This window comes from Suricata suricatta, chromosome 9 (genome assembly GCF_006229205.1).
Source record: "Suricata suricatta isolate VVHF042 chromosome 9, meerkat_22Aug2017_6uvM2_HiC, whole genome shotgun sequence".
Taxonomy (NCBI): Eukaryota; Metazoa; Chordata; class Mammalia; order Carnivora; family Herpestidae; genus Suricata; species Suricata suricatta.
Genome location: NC_043708.1, coordinates 111,509,983 through 111,531,340, shown reverse-complemented (window position 1 = coordinate 111,531,340; position 21,358 = coordinate 111,509,983).

Below are 21,358 nucleotides of genomic sequence, written 5' to 3'. Positions count from 1 at the left end.
CTAGGGCGCAGAAGAAGTAAAACTAGGTGGCATGTGGGCTGTTGGCACATGTTCTGGTAGTGGGAACATATGACAGATTGAGTTGGATTTTCTTCACTTGGAGGTGATGCTGGCTCTGCTGTGTGTTAATCTCATCAATATTTTCATCAAGAAGATGCTGCATTGCATAGTGCGACGGAATGGGTGGGGACAGGGCTCAGGGGCACGAGAGCCCAGGACCTAAGACACCAGGTTTCTCATGGGAAGACTGCAGGGAGGTAAGAAAACCCACAAGTTCGAGACAAGGAGGCACCAACCAATATCCTTTCTTGGCATGTAACACACATGCACGTGTGGTCAAGGCATGTGCATGGAAACACCAGCACATGCACACATGACGGGTTTACAAGCAGATATACATGCATACATTCTCATATACATCCCCAAGCCTTTGCTCACACAGTGCTCCCCACCTAGAACACCGTCCCCTTCTCTTTGAACTCCCCGTGTCATTTTTTGGGGGTCCCCTCCAACCATAGCTTATGGAGCCAGAGAGGAGCATCTGGACCATTACTCAGGACTGGATGGGTAATATAGATTCTCAACACCTTGCATGACTCTAAGTATGTGTGTGAGAGAGAAGATAGGGGTCCGAGAGCAGGATGGCTCCCAGAGACCAGGACAGTGCTAGGACTGGCAGAGGGGCAGGGAGGTTGTCCCAACGCTGCCAGGACGGGAGTGCTGAGGCTGCCAGCAGGAGACTGAGGAGAGAGAGCACCCCTCCCGGAGAAAAGGTCGCCTAAGTTGGGTCTGAAAACCCCTCCTTCGGCGCCCCCTCCTGGAAGTTCTACAGGACTGCCCCGGCAGGGTGCTCTCTCCTTCTGAGTTCCAGCAGCTCTGATGGTGGGCAAAACCTACTGGACACTGAGCGCAGGAAATCTTAAATCCATCTTCGCCTGGCACCCAACCTCCTGGATCGGCTCAGACCCAGGATTGAACTTTTAAAACCCAAACCCTTTTGCGCGGGGGGGGGGGGGGGGGGGGGGGGGGGGGGGGAGGTAGCCTACAGCTCCTAGCAACGGAGAAACTAAATCAAGTGTGATTGGTCAGTTTCAGCGCAGAGGAAGAAGGCGCGAGCTGATTGGCTGGCAACGTTTATAAAGGGGAGAAACCAGCGACCACGAGGTAGCAGTCCCTGCAAAGGGAGGTATAGGGCTAGACTGAAGTCCTTCCGGAAGCTCAGAATTGCCCCTCCTGCCCAAGCCAGCCAGAGAGGAAGTTCAGCCGTCCCAGCAGACCCCAACCTTGATGTTCCCAGGCAGACCGGCCCAGCTCGGTCAGTTTATAGACGCAGAAATACTTGCAATAAGGTAAATGTTTTTGGCACTCAGAGAGTTAAGCCTGGATTAACCAGAACAAACCTATACACATTCCCCAGAGGGTCCCAGCTCCTGTATACCCAAACAAGCTCCTGGAAGGTTCTCTGAAAGCTTCCACGCTGGATGGGCTTTGAGGATGAAACAACCCAGTTCCCATTACACAGATGAGAAAACTGAGGCCCAAAGGAAGCAAGGAAGGGGAGGGAAGGATTTGTCCTTGGTCACACAGGTACTTAGATGCTGAGTTGGGACTGGGACCCTGTTCTCCTGATGCCAGGTGACCACCCCGCACTCTTCCCTCTGCCCCAGGCAAGCCTGAAGATCCTTCATGAGGCCCCGCTCTTATGCACCACCGTGCCTTGGCTTACACACCTGGAATGCTTTCCTTCCCTCTCTACCAGGCACACTCCAACCATCCTTCAGTTTTCAACTCAAGGCTCCCCTTGTCTAGAGAACCTTCTCAGATGCCCCCTCTCTCCATCCTAGGACTCCCATGGCTTCCTGCCATATCTCATAGCGCTGGCTGCGCTGGAGTCTCACTGTTTACATGTCTGACCCCCACAAAGCTGTGACCCCTGAACGGCAGGGTCAGTCTGCTCTATCCTCATGCCTTCACCGCCCAGGTAGGCCCCAGGGCACAGCTGGAGGCTGAGAAGGAAATGTCTCTTCAATAGAAGAATGAAAGACTTTGGTATTTTAATCTCATAGCTTGCCTCTAGCATGATTTCTGTTTTCCATGTGCCCAGCCCTGTGCTTGGTAGGAGAGAAGGGAGAGCGAGGGCCAAGCCCTGCCTTTGAGAACTCCCAGACTGCCGCCGGGACAGATTTGTTAGGTCAGGGTTTCAGGTATGGTATGCTCAGGGCTATTACTTAGAGGCCTGGGAACCCATGAGGCTAGGACAGCGAGAGCTAGAACAGCTTTTGCCCTGACCTCTGTGCCCTGTAGCAGGCAGATCTGGGCAAGGGGCTGTCCGCTTCCCAAGTCTTCCCAGCAGTTATGGGGCTGTGCGACTGCTACCCTGAAGCTCTCAAGTCACAGCTGCACACGTCCAGGGGCCGTTATTCACGTTGTTTTCTGTGTCAGCTGCCCTCTGGAGCCCAATTCCAGAGACTGCAATGTGAATGGCTTCCCTGTGAGCTGGGTAATGTGCTGGTGCTCAGGGCCGCCGAGCTGATGGTGGGCCCCAGCAGGAGCCCTTACTCTCACCTCCGCGCTCTCCCTAGTGGGCACCTTGGCTGGGGCTGGCTAAAGACCGCTGGCTCCAATGCCCCTGCACAGAACTGGACCAATGCCTCAGCCCCTGCTCTCCCCTCGGCAGAGAGCAGGCCCCCGGATGGCATCTTGCAGCCACCTGATGGTAGCCAGGCAGTTGTGAGCCACAAGACACCCATTTACTGCAGGGCGATATTTACGTTTTCCAACACCAAAGAGGTAGCCATGTAACTAAGATGAGGGCATAAGAACCTCTCCCTGTAACGCGGCACCATTTGAGGAGTACCCTCTGTGTGCCGGACACCGTGTAGCACTTCTAATTCTCACAAATATCTTGGGAAAGAAGTACAACCGGTTCCATTTTGCATATGAGAAAACTGAGGCCCAAAGAGGCTTAGGGACTTGTGTCCTACCTGACACCAGAGCTTTCCACCTGCCCCCTATTAGCCCCACCCCCAAGAACCCTCTCCTTGGGGGGCTATAGGAGCAGCCACGACTTCTGTCTGAAGTAGCATTGGCTGGGTCAATGTGACAAAAGAGCTACACAACAGGCGTCCCCTCCCCAAGGCTGTGCACTATCCTACCCTGCAGCAGACAAGAGCTGTCACCCCGGAGCTGCCTGCATGCAAATGTGGCTGCGTGTGCATGTGACTATGCATTTGCTTCTGAAGCAGTAAAGCACCCTCGTCTCAAACAGGCTGGCCTCAAATTTCAGTCATTAGCACAGGAGCTAAGAGCATGGATCTTGGGGAGTCACGTCTCAGCTTTGCCACTCACCATCTGTGTGACCTTGGGTGAGCTACTTAACCTCATTGTGCCTCTGAGTCTCCATCTGTGTAATAAGGACAGTAATGACACCTTCCCCAGAAGTGAGTTTATACAGAGCACCTCGTGCATGGTGTGTGTCACATGACTGTTACAAGGTGGTTTTTCAGCAAAGACTTATTGAGTACCTACTGTGTGCCAGGGAGTGTGATAGGTGCTCAGACCACAAGGTCCCACAAGAATATCAGTCTATCAAGACGCCTGACGGCTGCCTTTTTTCACCAAGAGGGGTACTGACAAAGGGGACAGATAATGATTGAGACAGACAGAGGACAGGAGATGTAGCATCATGAATTCCACTCCCTATGGCTTTCCTTTTGCTTCTGTCCTCTGCCGTCCCCAGGCGTGAGGGACTGTGCCTTGAATTTTCTGTGCCCACACCCACCCACACTGACCCGCCCACACAGATGGTGCTCGGTCTCTGCTTCAACCTGACACACCCAGCTGCCTGCTCAACATCTCCACCTGAATGTCCACCAAGTCCAGATAGCAAATCACTCTCCCCTCAGCATCAGGTCTACCCTTCTTGTGGGTGCCCATCTTAGCGTCTGGTACCCTGAGCCACCCAGTCACCCAAAGTGGGAGACTGGAAGTCCCCTGTCATCTCACTCTTGTTACCCCCTCATTCAGCCACTGAGTTCTGTCAACTCCACCTCCCAAATGACCATAAATCCATCCATTCCTCCCCACTCCTATCGGGCTCCCCACCTCAGTCCAGCTGTAGTAGGTGCTCTTGGTGCCCCACCCAGATCTCTTTTACCAGGCATTTGTACCCAGATGCTGTGCGTGCTGGCTGCTAACTCACAGCTGCCCACAGCGAAGGGGAAGGGCGCTGGCTGGAGGTCATGCCCACAGCCTATGGCTGACAGATCCAGACACAAAATCCCGCTTCTGTATGTCCCCCCTCTCCCACCTCGAGCTGCAGAGTGGAGAGCTTAGAGAGCTCCCCGCTGGAATGGGGCTGGCTGAGAGCAGACCCCGCATCCTTGCCTGGCTTCCTTCCCCTCCTATCCTGCCACCCTCGCTGCTCTGTGGCTATCACTCATTTAATAAATCTCTATCACTCAACCTCCTTTTCTGGCTGCTTCCCAAGAACCCTAACACATCACTTCCATGCTGGGCCAGTCAGAGCTGCACATCCCGGGACACGCCTGGGGGACAGGTGGGGGCCATGTTGGGGGTGCTGGGGACTCTGAGAAGGGAGTGCCAGAAATAGGCTTCCATCCTCTCTGCGCATCGCGCCTGAGAGCCAGGCCCACCTGGACTCCCAGACACTGATTAAGTTTTATGCCAGAAGGAGAGTTGGGAGCTGGTGCTTTCCCTCCTCCTTTTTTTTTTTTCTGTTTTACTTCCTTTTTGCTTTTTGTTCAAAGGCTGAGCCCAAGTTAATCAGATAACTTCCTCGCCAGTCACACCAACAATTTTTCTAAGGTTTAGTCTCCCCAGAGTGACTCATAATTACTCCAGACTGAGACATTAAAGCAAAGGGGAAAGAAGAGAGGGAGAAAAAGGTGTTTTTAATTAAAAAATTAATTTTTCTAACAGACCCACTGACAGCTGCCCGGCGATGGTGCTTCACTACCCCCGAGACCAGGCCTCTCCATCCCTTTCTTCCTCATTAAACCTTGAGAAAGGAGCTGGGGCTGAAGAGAGCAGCCCGCCCGTCTGCAAAGCTTCCTCTCCCTCCAACCGAGGCCGAGGCCTCCGAGGCTCTGGTCTCCTATAAAGGAAGTGGTTGATTGCAGGATTCTCAGTGGGAACCGTAGACATGGCAGGCTTTGGAGTCAGGCAGGTGCAAGTTTCCGTTCAGTCGCTTAGGACGTATGTGACTTGGCCACGCCCCTCTGCACCTCCCCACTCAAGTAAGGCCAGCACCATCAACGTCACCCATTAGAAATCAGAATCTTGGACCCCACCCCCAGATCACCTGAACCCGAATCTGTGTTTTAATAAGATCCCTGGTGATTCATGAGCACGTTACATTTTACGAGGCATTGCCTTGGTGGCTGAGGCTCAACCGCCACCGCTGGAAAACCAAGATAATAACAGCCTCTGTCTTGCAGCTTAGTTTGCAAAGATTATGAAGATATATAGGAAAACAATCTGGCAAACTATAAAGATGGAACCACAAAAAACACTACTACTTGTTACTCGGAGCCGTTCCGTTGTTTTGTGTCAAACTGAGGTCAAACCATCAGACAGGACGGTTCTCAAATCCACACCCTGTGGACCTACCACTAACCCCCTGCACGTGTCTGAATTCCTTTAACAGTGACGGAGAAAAAATTTTAAGAAAAAAAAAAAATGAACGATTTATAACCTAGGGAGGCCAGAGGAAACGCCCAGCAAAGCCACATGCTGGCTCAGGGACTGGATTTGCAATGCCTACAAAGTCACCAAGGGTTAAGAGTCCTAAGCGGAGTATTTTTAAAAAGGAAAAAACTGAAATTTTAGACAATAATTTAAAAAATGTGTAAGACTCGGCCTTGCACTGGAGACTTCACAGGACTGAGGGAGCAACAGTAAAACCCATAGTTGTAGGGACAAAAAGAGAAAAACCTCCATCAAGATGAGGTCACAAGCGCAATTTCAAAAATGTAAAGAAGATACTAAGTTAAAAGCAACAGACAAAATAGGTAATAGAGTAATCTCAAAACGATTTGCCATATGCCCATTTTGAACTCAAAGAAAAAAAGGAAAGTTGGTGTCTGCAAAAAGAAACAAAAACATAAGAAACAAAAGAAAGCATAAATGTAACAAGAATAGATAGATATGAAAAAATAACCCACTGGAAATCTTAGGAGTGAAATAATATAGTCATAGGGGAGGGAGGGACCCTTCAGTAATCAGATGAAGTCTAGACTACATAGAGCCAAAGACAAACCTGGTGAATTACAAGTCAATGCTATGAAATTTACATAGAACACACATCAAACGGTAAAGATATAAAAGATCCACCAAGAAGAATAGAGAGTAAGAATTGAGAGGTTCTAATAAACACCTAATGGGAATTCCAAAAGGGAATCAGGGATAGAAAAGAAGCAATAGTCAAAATTAGGAAACCAGGGGCACCTGGGTGTCTCAGCTGATAAAGTGTCTGACCCTTGGTTTTGGCTCAGGTCATGATCTCACAGGTTTGTGAGACTGAGCCCCGCATCAGGCTCTGCGCGGACAGTGCCCACTTGGGATTCTCTCTCCTTCTCTCTGCCCCTCCCTCTCCTTTCCTCTCTCTCCCCCTCTTTCTCAAAATAAATAAAATGAACTTTAAAAAAATAAACTATATATAACCAGATTATTTCCTAAAATTAGAAGAAGGGGTAGATTCTCAGAGTGAAAGTGAAGTAAGCATTGAGTGCCCAGCACCATAATATCATTACATCACACCCAGGCACAGGACAGTACAACTACAGAACATCAAAGGTGAAAATGTAAAGGCAGAGAGACAAGACACCTCACTCACCAAAGAACTAACAGCGGGACAGGCAGACGTCCCACCAACAAGAGGCCAGAAAACCAGGGAGCAAATTCTTCAAAGAACTGAGTGAAAAAATGTGGGGGTAAAATTCCATTTGCAACTAAATAATCACTCAAGACTAAAACAAATAAAACCTTTTACAAACATATAAAGACAGGAGAGTTTATACCTAAGAGACCTTTACTGAAAGAAGTACTGGGGCACCTGGGTGGCTCAGTAAGTTAAGTGTCTGACTTCCACTCAGGTCATGATCTCATGGTCCGTGAGTTCAAGCCCTGCATTGGCTCTGTGTCAATAGCTCAGAGCCTGGAGCCGGCTTCGGATTCTGTGTGTGTGTCTCTCTCTCTGCCCCTCCTCTGCTCATGCTGTCTCTCTGTCTCAAAAAAAAAACTTAAAAATTAAAAAAAAAAGAAGTATGAAGAAATGTACTTCAGCAAAATATAAAGTGAACTTACGGGAAGAAGTGGATATAAGAAACAAGAATGAGTGCAGAAAATTGGTTTTAAAAAATGGATATATATCTATATGCACACACACAATATATATGTATATACATATACACTATATATATACACACACACATATATATACATATATAAACACCTACACATATACAACTGAACTGTTGGCCATAAAATAATAGTAATAATGACAATGACAACTGCAACTATATTTTTCAAAAAAGGCATAGATTTAAGACAATTTTAAAAATTCCTTACTTGTCTAGAAGTAATAATAGATACTGAATAACCTTGAACTTTGTTAGAAAAACTTATAAGCAAATATGTATATTAAAATGTAAGAGTGGGGGACACCTGGATGGCTCAGTCTGTTAAGCGTCCAACTTTGGCTCAGGTTTTGACTCTCGAAGTTTGCGAGTTCAAGCCCGCTGTCAGCACAAAGCCCACTTCTGATCCTCTGATCCTCTGTCCCCATCTCTCTCTGCCCTTCCCTCACTCGTGCTCTCTCTCAAAAAAAAAAAAAACCCATTAAAATAATAAAATAAAATGTAAGAGTAGGGGTGCCTGCCTGGCTCAGTCAGTGGAGCGTGGCAGTCTTGATTTCAGGGTTTGTGGGCTCAAACCCCACTTTGGGTGTAGAGATTACTTAAAGATAAAATATTTAAAAATAAATAAATAGGGGTACCTAGGAGGTTCAGGCCATTAAGCATCCAACTCTCCATCTTGGCTCAGGTCATGATCTCACGGTTCATGAGTTTGAGCCCCACACAGGGCTCTGGGCTGACAACATGGAGCCCACTTGGGGTTTTCTCTCTCCCTCCTTCTCTGCCCCTCTCCCGATCACACTCTTTTTCTCTGTCTCTCTCTCTCAAAATAAATAAATAAAGTTAATACTAACTTTATAAATAAAAACAATATAACTTTAAAACAATATAACTTCAAAAATAAAAACAAAAATAAATAAATAAAATATAAGGGTAACTATCCATTATAAATACAACTTAATAGCTTGTAAGATGTGGCTAAAGGTATGCATTTAGAAGTAAATGCATAGCCTTAAATAAATTCATTAAAATATAGAAAATTTTTAAATAAATGCACTCACTTATTTAACTCAAAAGGGGAAATAATGACTGATGGTTGCCAGAAGGGAGGTGGGTGGGGGATGGGTGAAATCTGTGACAGGGTGAAGGAGGGCCCTGGCTGTGATGGGTGCCAGGTATCATATGGAAGCATTGAATCACTATATTGTACACCTGAAACTAATATTACACTATATGTTAACTAAATAGAATTTAAATTTAAGAAGGGGGGGATGAACAAAAGAATAAGCCCAAAAATAGAAGAAAACAGTAAAGATCAAAATTATTTAAAATAGGAAATGAGGGGTGCCTGGATGGCTCAGTCAGTTAAACGTCTGACTCTTGATTTCAGTTCAGGTCATGATCTCACGGTTCGTGGGCCCAGGTCCTACGCTGGGTTCTGCACTGATAGTGTGGAGCCTGCTCGGGATTCTTTTTCTCCCTCTCTCTCTCTGCCCTTCCTCTCCTTGCACACTATAACTCTCTATCTCTCTCTGTCTCTCTCAAAATAAATAAACAAACTTTAAAAAAAAATTAGGGGCACCTGGGTGGCTTACTTGGTTGGGCGTCCGACTTCGGCTCAGGTCATGATTTCACAGTTCATGGATTCTGTGCTGGACCCTGCGTTCAGGCTCTATGCTGACAGCTTGGAGCCCAGAGCCTGCTTCGGATACTGTGTGTGTCTCTCTGTCCCTTTCCTGCTCATGCTCTGTCTCTCAAAAATAAGTGAACATTAAAAAAAATTCTTTTAAATTTTTTTAAATAGGAAATGAAAGCAACAGAAAGACAGCAGTCAAATTATTTCATGGATCACATCCACACTGCAGAATTGCATCTTTACCTGCTATAAAAATTTTCTTTCTAACTTTGCGTACTTTTGAAAGTTATACCTTATTTGGGGGAGTTTTTTTCTGGAGGTTTGATAATGGTCTTTAGATACAGGCCTAAATGTTTTGACCGGGGGTCTGGGCATAGGACTCTACTAGATACTTTCAGGATTCCTACCTCATTTTTCTCCTCTTCATACCCAGAGAAGTAGGGATCATGGGGCTGTCACACTGGAGCACAAGGGCAGAGACTTGCCAAACTGTCATGTATGTCTTTCCCTCAGTCTCCTTCCAGGGACCTATTCCGACCAACCCGTGACCTCGCTGGCGACTCCAGAAGTGAGAACACGCCAGCATCGCTGGGGGACCCCATGCACACCTCCCTGGGGGTGTGATGGATCTCGGAACCAGGAGAGCGGCACGCTCACCACAGCGCTGTCTTCAGCACCTGGTATTTGAAGCTCACCTTTGCAGGCAGTCGGGAGGGAGGGGCTGTCTCACAGGGACAGCCTGTCCAGGAGAACAGAAGGAAAGCTCTTGGGAAGAAAACCATCGTTCTCTTGATCTGCTTAGAGTGGGGCCCAGCCGGTTTTTTTCACGTTTGTATTTATTTTTGAGAGAAAGAGACTGCACGAGGGAGGGCAGAGAGAGAGGGAGACACAGAATTCGAAGCCGGCTCCAGGCTCTGAGCTGTGAGCACAGAGCCCGGCATGGGGCTAGAACTCACGAGCTTCGAGATCATGACCTGAGCAAAAGTCAGATGCTTAACCAACCGAGTCACCCAGGCGCCCCTCTTTTTTCCTTAATGCTTATTTATTTTTGAGAAAGAGAGAGAAAGCAGGCAGGGTAGGGGCAGAAAGAGAGGAGGACAGAGGATTCCAAGTGGGCTTGGCACTGACAGCAGACAGCCCCATGCAGGGCTCAAACTCATGAACCGTGTGCTCATGACCTGAGCTGAAGTCAGATGCTTAACCGACTAAGCCACCCAGATGCCTCAAGCCATTGTTCAGTTAATATTGCCTACTCAACAACCTCTCACTAGAATGACTTGGCCCAATAGTGTGGCCATAAAAGCCTAGACTGGTAAATTCCCTCATCTGGGAAATGTCCTCCCCCAGAGGACTTCTAGAGCATGGCGGACGCCTCACCATATGAGACTGGCACAGCTAGAGCCCAGACTAGACGTGGCATCCAGGTTCTCTGCCAGGCCTACTCTGTCCCTCCTCTCTCTGGGTGGGCTGCTCCCCATTTGTTGTGGCAGGGTGGCATCTGATGTCTCCACAAGGTCTGAGCTAATGGTTTGGACACTAACGCAGCCTTGAGGACAGTCACCAGCCCACTGGCCTGGGGATGGTAACATGCTTCCCTAGGGAAGAAAGAATGACACCCTTATTGCCTGGCACCATGCTATGGCTGCTTCTGTCCCACCCAGTTCCCTCCTGCTGTCACCATCTTGAAAGAAAATGCAATGCAATCTGCTTCCAAGTCTTCAAAAAATAGTAAGTCACAGGGTTGTCAGAGCTGAAAAGAACGTCGGGGCACAATGAGTCCAACCCTCTGGCTGTTCTGAGGAGGACCCCGAGGCCCAAGGTCACACACGAGGATGAAGCAGTCCCCCGGGGTCAGCACGGCTTCTACCACAGAGACCCACACAGCAGCAACAAGGGACCAAATCGCCACCACCCAGGGGGAAAGCCTGAGGAGGAGAGTGAGGAAGAAGCCGGGAGAGCAGACACAAGGGCAGGAAGCAGCAGGAATTTGTTCAACCCAGTTGTAGCTTGATGGATCACAGGGGGCGGCTGGAGCGGCTGCTGGAACCACAGTCCCCCTGAGCCCCATCACTCAGCGATATGATAATAAAGTGGCCAGGGCTGGAAAAATGCTATGAGACTCCAGAGAGCTCAGTCTCATCCCACCGGACTACAGCCCTGTTATCGACCCCCCCGCCCCCCGGGGCTACTTCTGTCTCCTTCAACCTCAGCTCTGGAGATGAAAGCTGCCAGGGATGCTACAGGGTGGGGTGAGGCTGGAGGGATGCAGCCTGGCCCATTCCGGGAGCTGGGAGAGGGGGCAGGCAGGTGGCAGGAGATGATGACCCCTCGCCCCAGGACCACTTCCACCATAGATATCTAGGACAACTTTTCTCCTTGAGCCCCAACTCCAATGTCCACTGAGGGGGACAGAGGAAGGAAAAAGCAGGGGCCACACCTGGGGGTACTGGAGTGTTTTAGGGCATAGTCCTCGCTGGCCAAAGGTTCGCAGGTAGCAGAGATTGCGTGGCTCAATCATGGATACTCAGACAGAAAGGGCCGTCAGGGTTTCTGAGGGCTAGAAACGCTTCTTGGAGATGGTGAGGCTACACCAGCCTGGAAGGGTCATAATTCTATTCCTAAACTATCTCCCCAGACTCCTGCATGCCCCCACCCTTCTCCCCATCCTCCCACACGTGGATCGGAGAGCAGCACTCTGTCGTTCTGCGTGAGACCCTGCCCAGCATGCCAACACTTCCAGGAGAAAGTCAAAATCCCATTAACAGAAGATGAAATTCTGATGTGTGCTACCACATGGGTGAAACTTGAAATCGTTGTGCCAGTGAAAGAACCCAGACACGAAGGGACAAATATTCCCCTTCTATGCAGCTCCTGGAAGAGGCAAATTCATAGAGATGGGAAGGAGAATGGTGGTGGCCAGGGGCCTGGCCAGGGGCAGGTGGGGGGAAGGGAAGTTACTGCCTCGTGCGTACAGAGTTTCTATTTGGGTCAACAAAGCAGTTCTTCAAATGGGTAGTGGCGAGGGTTCCGCAACATCGTGAATGTACGGAATGGCGCTGACTTGTACACTTTAAAATGGTTCAAGTGGTAAACTTTGTGCCATACATATTTTGTACTAGGATCCAAAAACTCGATCAGGCACTGTCATGTGATGCTCTGCCCCCTCTAATTTCAAGAGGGCACACACCTGGAACAAGGGAGGGGGGACACAGAAGTCTCGCTGAGCACAGGCAACACCACCACAAGCACATGTCTCCTCCCTGAATGACCCTCTGTCCCAGCCACCACACAGTGCTCTCTGCCCTCTATGGGCACCATGCCTTGCCACGCCCCTGTGTCTTTGCACATGCTATTCCTTTGGCCTGGGATTCCAGCTTCCCCTTCTCTTTCTGACCAACGCCATCTGGTTCTTCAAACTCGGCAGATGTGTCACCCTCTCTGGGAATTCTTCCCCCACGGTGCTCCCCGCACAAGCACAGTTAGGTCCACCTCCTCCAGGCACCCACGTCTCCAGGGGTACCTGTATCAAGGTGACTGTGCTGACATGTGCTGCATTTGTGGGTGGAAAAGGTGATGCACCCCCTTGAAGAAGGGCTGAACGAGGCAGCCCAAGACAGCACGCAAAGGCTCCAGTGTCCCTTCCTGTAGGTATGCTTAGTTAAAGCAACGACAACAGGCCGCATCACTGATCAGACTGGCTTCCTCCCCAGCATCTTCTATTCGAATGTAGCCAGGGCTCAAAAGCAGCCGAGGCACCGCTGTAACGTTAGGGTCAAGCTTAATATTAACTTCTCAAAAAAAACGCAGTGATATTTTGGTCTACCAGCAACCAAGAAAAAAAAGACAGGAACTTGGAGACAATCAAAAGAGCGGCTAAAAGCTAGAGCTGCCTCATCTCTCTAGGGGAATTTTTAAGTGGTTCCAGTTAGAATTTAAAACATGGATATTAGTTTAGGAACTTTATAATCTCTAAAATGATAATCCACAAATCAAGTTCTGGTTTCTGTTCTATTCCAGTATCAAAGAGGCTGAATTTACATGAATAAGAACACAGGCACCAGATAGTTAGTTAGATAGACTCATAGAGACATATGCACATATATAGGACTAAAAATAACTGGATTTTTTGAATCCTCATAAAATCATGATGCGGTCTGCACACCTGAACATCTTCTATATTAGTCAATGCACTACCATGTCTGTGTCCCTGTGTCCTCATCTAGCTTGTGAGCTCCTTGAAGGCAGGTGCCTTTGTTTGTCTCAGCCCAACAAACTTTGACACATAAACCAAGTAAATAAATGCCCACTTTGTAAATTAGTGACTGGTTGTCTGTTTCTCTGGCACCCAGCACAATACATGGTTCACAGCTGAAGCTAAGTACACGTTGGGAAAAGAAAGGACCTGACCACTGGCACACTGTCCCCAAATGTAAAATGGCCCTGCCTCCTGATACAAGACAGGCACTTGGAAAGCAGACGTTGCACACGGAACAGCTGCTGCATCCTTGCTCACTAGTCTGCCAGCTGGGGTGGAGAGCAGGAAGGTGAAGAGGCACAGCGGAGTTGCCTCCGTGGCTGAGAGACCATGCTGCCTGGGTTCTGGGGTCTTGAAGGATGAGGCAGGAGCTGCACCGAACTCCCTGTGAGCTGTCAGCAGTGTTGGGCAATGAAATCCAAGCGAAGTTTTTCCGGAAGAGACTATTCATAGGAGCAGCGTTCATAATGGCAAAAAACGTCAGAGGGGCCTGGGCAGCTCAGTCAGTTGAGCGTCCAACTTTGGCTCAGGTCATGATCTCGCAGTTTGTGAGTTTGAGCCCTGCATCGGCTTGCCTGGCTGCTGTCAGCACGAAGCCCACTTCAGATCCTCTGTCCCCTTCCTCTCTGCACCTTCCCTGCTCCTGTGTCCTCTCCTTCAACAATAAATAAACATTTTTTAAAAAAGACACCCGAAATGCATTTTAAAAGAAGAATTGATACATGGGGTTAGAATCACTCCATAAAATACTGGACTGAAATGAAATGCAAGAAACCACAGTCGTGTACAATGGATGAATCTTAGCAACATACTTGTTGAGTAAAAAAGTAAATCTCAGAAGATCACTTATAAGAAAAGATCAATGAAACTAAGAGCTGGCTCTTTGGAAAAATAAACAAAATTGGCAAACCTTTAGCCAGACCCATCAAGAAAAAAAGAGAGAGGACTCACATAAAATCAGAAATGAGAGAGAAGTTACAACTGAGACCACAGAAATACAGAGGATCATAAGAGACTACTATGGACAACTATACATCAACAAATCAGACAACCTAGAAGAAATGGATCAATTCCTAGAAACACACAATCTTCCAAGACTGAGTCATGAAGAAATAGAAAATCTAAATAGACTGATTACTAGTAATGAGATTGATTGAATCAATACTCAAAAAAGCTTTCAACAAACAAAAGTCCAGGGCCAGATGCCTTCCCTGGTGAGTTCTACCAAACATTCAGAGAGGATTTAATACCTGTCTTCTCAAACTATTCCAAAAAATTAAAGAGGAAGAAATGCTTCCAAACTCATTTTATGAGGCCAACATTGCCTTGATACCAAAACCAAAGACACCACAGAAAAAGAAAATTACATGCCAATATCCCTGATAAACATCCTCAGCAAGACATTAGCAAACCAAATTCAGCAAGGCATTAGAAGGATCATACACCATGATCAGGGGGAGTTTTTCCAGGGATGCAAGGAGGTTCAATATCCACAAATCAATTAGCATGATAGACCACATTTTAAAAATGAAGGCTAAAAGGATGCCTGGGTGGCTCAGTTGGTTAAGCGTCTGACTCCTGATTTCGGCTCAAGTCAAGATCTCTTGGTTCATGAGATTGAGCCTCTCGTCAGGCTCTGCAATGACAGTATGGAGCCTGCTTGAGATTCTCTCCCTCCCTCTCTCTCTGCCCTGCTCTGTCTCTTTCTCTCAAAATAAATAAAATAAACTCTTTTTTAAAATGAAGGATAGAAATCATGGAGTGATATCAATAGATGCAGAAAAAGCATTTGACAAAATTCAACACCCATTTATGATAAAAACTTCCAACAAAGTAAAGATAGTGGGACACATCTCAACACAGTTAAGGCCATATGTGACAAACCGCAGCTGACGTCATACATAAAGGTGAAAAACTGAAAGCTTGTCCTCTAAAGTCAGGTATAAATGAGGAGGCCCACGCTTGCCACTTTTATTCCGCATAGTATTGGAAGTCCTAGTCAGAACAATTAGCAAGACAGAGAAATAAAGCATCTAAACTGGAAAGCAAAAAGTAAAACTCTCACTATTTGCAGATGACATGAAACTATAATTAGAAAATCCTAAAGATCACACACACACACACACACACACACACACACACACACACACACACACTGTTAGAACTAATAAATAAATTCAGTGAAGTCACAGGATACAAAATTAATATACAGAAATCTGTCGCATTTCTATACACCAATAATAACCCAGCAGAAAGAGAAATTAAGACAACAATCCCATTCAGAATGGCATCAAAAGAATAAAACACTTAGAAATAAATTTAACCGAGGAGGTGAAAGACCTGTACCCTAAAAATTTTCAGATGTCACGGCATCTGGCGGGCTTAGTCAGTGGAGGATGTGACTCTTGATCTCAGGGTTGTGGGTTTGAGTCTCCACTGGGTGTAGAAATTACTTAAAAATAAAATCTTTAGGGGTGCCTGGGTGGCTCAGTGAGTTAGATATCTGACTTGGGCTCAGGCCATGATCTCACAGTTTGTGGGTTCAAACCTGTGTCAGGCTCTCTGCTGACAGCTCAGATTCTGTGTCTCCCTCCCTCTCTGCCCCTCCCCTACCTGTGCTCTGTCTCTGTCTCTCAAAAATGAATAAAAGTTTAAAAATTATTTTTAAAAGAATAAACAAACATTTAAAAAATCTATGGGGCATCTGGGTGGATCAGTTGGTTAAGTGTGTCTGACTATCGGTTATGGCTCAGGTCATGATCTCATAGTTTGTGGGTTCAAACCCTGTATCAGGCTCCCTGCTGATAGGAGCCTCCCTGGGATTCTCTCTCTTTCTTTCTTTCTTTCTCTCTCTCTAGATCTCCCCTGCTTTATTTCTCTCAAAAATAAATAAACTTAAGAAAAACTATAAGACTTCAAAGAAAGAAATTAAATAAGACATAAATAAATGAAAAGAAATGCTGTGCTCATGGATTAGAAGAATTTATTATTAAAATGTCCAGATTGCCCAAAGCAATCTACAGGTTCAATGTAAATCAAAACACCGCCAGCATTTTTCACAGAACTAGAACAAGTAATTCTAAAAATTTTCTGGAACCACAAGAGACCCTGAATAGCCAAAGCAATCTTGAGAAAGAAGAACAAAGTTGGAGGTATCATACACCCTGATTTCAAGCTATACTGCAAAGCTGTAGTAATCGAAGCAGTATGGTACCAACATAGAAGCAGAGACACAGATCAATGGAACAGAATAGAGAGCCCCTGCATGTATGATCAATTAATCTCAGCAAGGGAGGCAACAATATACAATGGGAAAAGGACAATCTTTTCTACAAATGATGCTGAGAAAGCTGGACAGCTATATGCAGAAGTATGAAACTGGACCACCTTCTTAAACCATGTACAAAAATTAACTCAAAAGATTAAAGACTAAGGTAAAGCCTGAAACCATAAACTCCTGCAAAAAAGCATAGACAGTAAGCTCTTTGACATCGCTTCATGATATTTTTTTGGACCTTACTCCACAGGCAAGGGGCAACCAAAGCAAAAATCAACGAGTAGGACTGCATCAAACTAAAAAGCTTCTGCACAGGAGCGCCTGGGTGACTCAACTGGTTGAGCATCTGACTTCAGCTCAGGTCATGATCTCACAGTTCGTGAGTTCGAACCCTGCTGTGAGCACAGAGCCTGCTTTGGATCCTCTGTCCCCTCTTTCTCTGCACCTCCCCCACTTGTGCTCTCTCTCGGAAATAAATAAATACCATTGAAATAAAATAAAATAAAAAATATTCTGCATAACAAAGGAAACTATCAACAAAATGAAAAGGCAACCTACTGAACTGGAGAAAAAACTTGCAAATTGTGTATCTGCTAAGGGGTTAATATTCAAAACCTGTAAATAACTCATATAACTTAATACCAAAAACTCAAACAACCTGATTTTTAAAATTTTTTTATGTTTTATTTATTTTTGAGAGAGAGAGAGACAGTGTGAGCAGGGGAGGGTCAGATAGAGGGAGACACAGAATCCGAAGACAGGCTCCAGGCTCCGAGCTAGCTGTCAGCACAGAGCCTGGCGCAGGGCTCGAACCCCCCAGCCATGAGATCATGACCTGAGGCGAAGCTGGACGCTCAACCGACTGAGCCACCCAGGTGCCCTTCAAACAATCTGATTTTTTTTTTTACTTCCTCCTCCCAGAATGCCTCCCGCTCTCCCCAATCTGATTTTAAATGGGCAGATGATCTAACAGACATTTTTCCAAAGAAGACATCCAGATGGCCAAAAGACACATGGAAACATGCTCAACATCATTCATCATTGGGGAAATGCAAATCAAAACAGCACTGACATACACCTGACACCTGTCAGAATTGTTATTTTAAGAAGGAAAGAAAGAAAGAAAGAGCAAACAAGTTGGTGAGGACGTTATGAAAAAAGAATCCTCGTGCACTTTTGGTGGAGATGTAAACTGGGACAGCCACTATGAAAAACAGTAGGGAAAGTCCTCAAAAAATTAAAAATAGGAATACCATACAACCCAGCAATTCCACTTCTGGGTATTTATCTGAAGAAAACAAAAACAGTAACACAAAGAGACACACGAACCCCTATGTTCACTGCAGCATTATCTACGACAGCCAAGACAGGGGAGAGACCCAGTGTCCATCGAGAGATGAATGGATAAAGAAGATGGGATACTACTCAGCCATGAGAAAGAATGTGATCTTGCCATTTGTGACAACATAAATAGGACTTGAGGGTATTACACTAAGTGAGATAAGTCAGACAGAGTAAGTCAAATATCATATGGTTTCACTTTGAATGTGGAATCTAAAAAAACAAATGAACAAACAAATCAAAACCAGACTCACTGATACAGAGAACGGACTGATGGTTGCAGGGGAGGGGGGGTTGGAGGGTGGGTGAAATGGATTGAAGGGGGATCAAGAGGTACAAACTTGCGTTTTTGAAATAAGCAAGTTGTGGGATGTAATGTAGAGCACAGAAAACACAGACAATAATATTGTAGTAATTTTGTATGGTGACAGATGATAACTAGACTTCTTTTGGTGATCATGTCATAATGTATATAAATGTTGAATCACTACCTTGCACTCCTGAAATTAATATATTGTATCATTTATGCTTCCATCTTTAAAGAAAGATCAGTTATGACTTTCTATAAAGTTCGTGAACAACTAAAATTTAAAAACGTAGTGTTTAGGCTGCACAGGTACATGGTTGTGTGACATTACCCATACTTAACTAGACCTCTGCTTCTTCCTTCTTTCCAGGTACGTGCACTCTTGAAATCAAGGACAGACTTGGGAAGAAGAGCTTTGGCCAATGAACTGTCACTGAAGTGCTCAGTCACTTTCAGGCAGAAACATCTAAGAACTGGTGCACAGTTTTTATCCTCCTGTGACAAAGTAAACTCCAGAACTCCAGAGGCCTCCACCCATCGGCCTTGGTCATGTAACATGAGCAAGAAATTAATTTCTGTTGGGCTAAGCCACTGAGATTAGGAGTTATTTGTTACTGCAGCATAACCTAGTTTATCCTGACTGATGCAGTGATAAAATTGTATTTAGAAAGGCTAGGGAATGATAAACACACAATTCAGATAATTCAGCATAGTATCTACCTCTGAGGGGGACGCAGGGGGATGTGATAAAGGAGGAGCACAATAAAGGTACAAATATTGTTCAGGCTCTGGATCTCAGGTTGAAGGGGTTTTTTTAATGAATTTTTAAATTTTCATTATTGTTTTATTTATTTATTTATTTATTTATTTATTTATTTATTTTTAATGTTTATTTTTTGAGAGAGAGAGAAAGCCCCTGTGCTTGCACAAGTCAGCGGAGGGCAGAGAGAGAGGCAGATACAGAATCTGAAATGGGCTCCAGACTCTAAGCTGTCAGCACAGAGCCCAGCACAGGGCTCGAACCTGACCCGAAGTCAGACCTTAACCAACTGAGCCACTCGGTACCCCAGCCTCAGGTTGAGTTCTGAGTTCCACTGTCAAAAAGAAAACCACAGGCCCCAAATGGAGTCACTTTAATGCTAAGCCACGTCACCAAACCAGGGCTTAACATCTAGCCTAATTATACTTTCAAACTTCCCCAGAAATGTAGTCTTAACCAATTAGAAATTTTCTAGGGTACCAATAAGGTAATCTGTACACAGGCCATCTCCATGCTCCAAAGGAAGATAAGGTAACCCAGCGAATAACTACTCAGACCGTTTTGTCCCCCCAAAGGAAGGTCACCTCACACAAAATAATCCTTTTTTTCTGTTTATGATGTCCTCGTCCTGCCTTTAAAGGTCTTTTCTTTTCTGCAGCTGGATGAAGCGCCTTCCTATGTGCTAGATGGGAGGCAACCTGATTGTGAAATCATTTAATACAGCCACTTGATCTTTTAAATTACTCAGTTGAATTTTTGTTATTTAACATCACTATGTTACTGTAAACAAAAAATATATCATTGTAAACAAGAAACTAATTAATTAAGGTGGCCCTGCATGGGCCAATAATGAGAGTGTATCTAGGCAGGGTGGTGACTGACCCAGCTCTGTGTGCCCTGAGGTCCGTTTACAAAGGAAAAGGAAACAGAAGGGAGTAGAGCTCCCGCCTCACTCAGCAGGCAACATACACAATGGACCCAAAGTGCGTAAGAAAGTCAGGATGAGCTCAGAGATGTGTCTCTTTTCCCGGTGCCCTGAGGTCCAAGCCTCAGACCCCACTCCCGACAACCCCTCCTTCGCCACCCCCTAAACTCTCGCTAAGCCAGCCAGTGGTCCCGAAGCCTGCCAAACCTGCCCCAGAGCCCCGTTTCCAATACATTTGCATGAGATGGTTTCACCTCAAATGTCTCTCCCCCCACCAAGCCCAGGGGGCGCTTGCAGGTCCCTGGACCAGCCCCAGGCCCACTTTGATGATGTCCTATTCACCACAAAGGACTCTGCTTTTTCTGTAGCCTAGGCATCATGAATCTTACATAACTCCACGTCCTCGACCTTGATGCTAAAATCATTGCATTCAGTGAGGAGCCAGGGGGAAGTTTTAAGGAAGAGAGGGTGTGGTGGTGTTTGCAACTGGAAAGTCCCTCTGGCGACCAGTGAGGGCCGAGGGTGCAGGTGGGCGGGCGGACGTGTCAGAGGCACTGAGACAGACCTGAGAGCCGCTCAGAAAGTGGAATCAAGAACTTGGCAGTGAATCAGAGGGACAAAGCCCATATCCACAATCCCTGGGGGATAAACGGGAACAGGCCTGCCACCCTGCGCTGGGGCAAAGGGAAGGGTCAAGTACCAGGGGGAATGGTTGCCTGGGGTTGTGGCCTCTGGAGGAGACCGGGGTCAGAGGTGGGCAGAGAGGCAGAGGACAGCCATTTCTCTTTGGACTTTTACAACTATTTGCATATGTTACTTTGATCATAACATTTTCAACTAAAAAAAAAGAAAAAGAAAAGGTATGTTAGATTCGATCATGTTCTTACACATGTGAACTTCAGGGAATTCGTTCCCCTAGAAGTTGTGCACTGAGGTGTGGGTACAGGTTTCTTCTGGAAAGGGGTCTATAAGTTTTATCAAATCCTCAAAAGAGACTGTGACCTGCCAATAATAATTAACATTTATGTAACACTTTACCTCAGGCTCTGAGACATGAACACACACACACACAAACACACACACACATTCATTAAATCCTCACAACAACCCTATGAGATACATTCTATTGTGCTAACTAATAAAAATTCAATAGTAAATTTTAAATCTATAATTGGCATTATTGATTCATGAATCAGGCAGCATCGCATCTAGCCGGTAGAGGGGAGCTCGAAGGGTAGCCAAAAAACTAGACAGGGAGCAGAAAAAGGAAAATATTAGCAAAGTATCCATTGTTTTAGGGAAAGTCACCCTCCGAAGGGGAACGGAAGGGGTCTATCAGTAAATTTCCTAATGCTGACCTGAAAATGTTAACTGGCTATAAGTTGCATTCTTGGGGATTTGAAACTACAGATAGGTATTAAGTCTTGGTTGACTGACTTAGGGCCTTAACCTATGAAGCCATCTGGGGACTCCAGCCTTCT